Below are 4,454 nucleotides of genomic sequence, written 5' to 3'. Positions count from 1 at the left end.
ATACCCTTCTAGACACAGAACATAATGACAGCTTGAGTAAAGTGAGATCTGAGAGAAGAAGCAATGTCCTGAGGAAGGGACTGCTAGGCTTAGAAGACATCTCCTACCAATTTCTGGTGTTTTCAAAGTGATACTATTGGACTATTGGGAAGTGGGGTCATAAAGAGAAGTTTAGGTCTTGAGAGTACCTTCCAAGAGCTAGAGCTGAAGACCCTTGCACTTGAGGCTGTGTACAGCATTTTGCTAGCTTGTTCCATTTTACCTGAGATTCAAGAAGCCTGTCACCAGGCATCAAATATCAGTCCCAATCTTGGACTACCAGGCCTCCAGAAGTCTAAAATATTTATATCTGTTTCCTATAAATTACCGTACCTCAGATATCTTATTCATGTAACACAAAAAGACTTAAATCAGAAAAATATGGATAAATGGCACAGTTGCATGTCTGCTCTTGAAGCTTGCCGCCATGTATGTGGATCGTTTCTCCTCTTCTTCTTCTGTTTCCTTACCGATTGCACATGTAGGCCTGGGATTCAACGGCAACCTGGGATTCAACGGCAACTCTGATGTTTGACCTAAGTACTGGTGAGTTGTGTTTTCAAATGAGAAATTACGCAGCCACAATAGAAAAATAGCAAATGAATCAAACAGTTAATTAAACCAGAATCCTGCAAAAACAATTATTGCCACAAAACAAAGTAAAAACAACAATAACCAGATAATCTTTAAAAATCTAGCACTCTTTTTCTAACATCCTCAGTCCTAACCTTAGCTATATTTACAAAACTGTTTCTTTTTTTTAAAAAAAAGCACCCATGTGGAAGCTAACTGCCAGACTCCTTCATTGTTTATCACAGAGAAGATTGGATCTGAGCAGAAACAAAGGAAGAAAATATAATCACTTTCCTCTTATTTATTAGCAGATTAAATAAAATGAGTAATAAGTAAGATTAATTGTTTATTGTACCAGATATGGATCTGTTTCACATTATTTCATCTAATTATCATTTGTACTATTCACATTGTAAAGATAACAGAAGAGAAACTTAAGGAAATAAAGGATCAAGTAACTAGTTTTATCACTTCTATGTGGTGAATAGCAGGAGACAGATAAGTGAGAGAGAATGATGCTGGAATCTTCCACTTCCGTAGCATATTCTATCTTCCACTTGTATACTTTATGGTTTATAAATCTCTTACCTATGTATTATTTTATTTAAACTATTCCTTATAAAATGTATGAGAGAAGCAAATTGTGAATGGGCTTACAATTTCTTTTTTTTTTTTTTTTTTTTTTTTTTTTTTTTTTTTTTTTTTTTGTGGCACTGGAGATTGAACTCAGATGCTTGTGTTTGCCAGGGAAGCACTTACTCTGCTTAGCCATCTCCCCTGGCCCCTGTCCTTACAATTTTTAACTGGCTAATTTACCAACTAAACTGAAGTTTTTGCACAAGGCCTAGGACTTTCTCTATTATATTATATTATTACTTTTTTGAGATTCTTGTTTTTTCCACAGTTGAAGGAGATTTTTCTGAGTTTTTGTTTTTATTTTGTTTTATATTTTACTCTTTTAATTCTCATGACCAACATTCTTACAATTTCTCCTCATTTTTTCAGCCTTTGTTCACATTTTCTATACTATTCCAATATATCTTTGTTAAACTCATGATAAATGCACTGATAAATTACTTACTTGCTCTAATACATGTCTTCATTTATATGTGGCATCTGTGAACTACTATTGGTCCAGACTGAATGAGTATATCACTATCACATACATGCATATTAACATTTTCACCTGTACTTTATACATTTATAGTCAGTGTCATATGTTTCTGATGAAAAAAGAGAAAAACAACTGACATAGGCTGTTAATAAACATGAAGATGATAGGGGCCTTGAGAGATGGCTCAGTGGAATAAGCGCTTCCCTGGCAAGCGCAAGGGCCTGAGTTCAATCTCTGGTTCTGCAAGAAAAAAAATAAACATGAAGATGATTATATGTCTTACGTTGCTGCAAACAATCCAGCCATTTCTGTGATGCAGAGTGCAGAAATTTTATGGTTAATTTTCACATGAATCCAATTTAGAAAAACCCACATAAAAATGTAGCTAAGATTACAACTGAGAACTTTAGATTTTTAATATAAATCATCTGATACCTTGTGCTTACTTTTATTTGTTTTGATTTTGCTTTAATTGTCCCTCTACTTAATTTGTCATTTTCTGTGGTCATCTAACTGCTTCTTTTCTCCCGTTTGTCCATTTGATCAAACCCTTTCTTGTGCAAATTATTCTTCTGAGTGTATGTGCATATATTGTGCATTTTGAGTGTTAGAATAGGGGAAAAAGCAGTGACATATCAAGCAACGATTGATAACAACCCACAGTGAAGGCAATGAGGCTGCAGTTGGCACTTGGGCTGCCTTAATGCTGCAGGTCATTTCCTAGCCCAACAAGTAAATCCCACAATAATCCATCTTGGTGTGACAGCAAGATGTAGCATTTTCTATTTCAATAATATTCTAAGAAAATACAACTCTATAGCTAAGTAGGTAAGAAGTAAAATTGTCCCCCATTGACCTGCAACGTTAATGTGCACTGTAAATGGTTGCTTCCTTTGAATAAACAATTGTTCCATAATGGTTTGCATTGCTATACTAATCACTTATCAAAAATATCAAGGATTCATTCTCTGGATAAGAACTCTAGTTGAACAATGCATAGTTCTTCTCTATTGGAGGCAAATACCAAATACAACGGAAGTATCTGCCTCCTGGGAACTTGTTCAAGGTTGTTTTAATTTTTATGTAATTAACATCCTTAAAGATTTTAGTGCGTGTCAGAGCTGCTGAAAATGTTGGAACATCTAAAGCAAGTATCATGTTTTCTTTTACCCTCTGAGACTCACTGTCTTGCACAGAACATATATAAACTCATGAAGTTAAGATGCCTTTCCAGAATGTAGGTTGAAATGTGGTGGAAACAGAGGGCACCACAAATAACTCTATTAAGGAACCTTAAGTCACTGATATGACTCATTAAGAAAAAGCAAGCCTATCTATTTGGTTATCTGTCTTTACAGAAGTTTCTTAAGAATACTTTAATGGCCAGCCAAATAGCTCAGCAGAATAAAGCACCTACTCAGGCAGAGGCAAGGCCCTGGAGTTTGATACCCTGGCCTGCCATGCCCGTCTCGCCCCTGGGGGTCTCTGAGAAGGCAACAGAAACTGGGTGTGGTGGTGGATACCTGTAATCCCAGCACTTGGGAGTCTGAACACAGGTGGATCACTATGAGTTCGATTTACGTAGTGAGACCCTGTAGACCCTGTCCTAAAATAAAAAAGAAAAAAGAGTACTTTAATGTGTGGATTTTTTTAAAATTTTGTGAGGACTTTTTAAATTCTGTAACTAATAGACAAAACCATTCAAAGAAAACTACAAACTAATAATCCATATGCACTTTAATGGTCAGATTATCATAGTTATGGGTATTTTCATAAACAAAGTCTTGCAAAATGAAAAAATAATTTGTGCCTATAAAATCATCTTAGGAATGCCAAGCTGGTTTAACATTACAAATCAACAATGCAATCAATTTCACAATATTTACTGATGCATTAAATAAAAAGCATTTCCTCATGATTATTTCAACATCTGTAGAAAAGAAAACTTTGACAATAATTAGCAAAAATTAATGATAATTGTATTCAAGGCTGAGGATGTATTCAGTGTTAATGTGTTTTCCTAGTGCTCATTTTTCTGGGTTTTATACCAAGTACTGTAAAAATACAGAAAATTAAGAGGAATATGTAACCTCATCAAACTGATAACAGGAATATATTTTTTAAAATCTGCTAATATTATAACTATTTTTAAAAATCAATTTCCCAATTACTTTAATTTTACAAATTCTTGGATAAAGTGGAATGATTTGATGTATAATAAGTGCTTAAAAGCATTTGTTTGAAATAAGCTTTTTTTTTTCCCCCTCAAGAATACAACAAAAAAAGTCCTTTGCTTTGGTTATCCCTAACATTGTCACCGATACTAGTGGAATCAAGCTACTGGATGTGCTTCTGCAGATTTATTTTTCTTTCTCTTTTACATTCTGGTCTCTCTCTCTCCACCTCTCTTTCCCTGTCTAGTTCTGTTCTGTAGTGATAATTGTCATGGTTCAATCAGCAATAGAGAGATTTGGTCCCAACATAAGAAAATAAATTGGTGATGATTTAGCTCATCTATCCACCTACAGTTTTTCTTTTGTTGTTATGGCAAAATGTGAAAAAAAATTATAATACCTATTCATGGTAAACTCTAATTATTCTACTAAAATATATTTCAAGTTTAGATGAACAGGGAGTCACAGAAGCCATTCAAAATTGTCAGAGTTGGGCTGGCAAGATAGCTCAGTGGCTTAAGTGCCTGCCTGGCAAGTATAACCTTCTGAGTTCA

The sequence above is a fragment of the Octodon degus genome, unplaced genomic scaffold (assembly GCF_000260255.1).
Source record: "Octodon degus isolate 3935 unplaced genomic scaffold, OctDeg1.0 scaffold00370, whole genome shotgun sequence".
NCBI classification, from domain to species: Eukaryota; Metazoa; Chordata; class Mammalia; order Rodentia; family Octodontidae; genus Octodon; species Octodon degus.
This window is presented reverse-complemented; position numbering follows the sequence as displayed.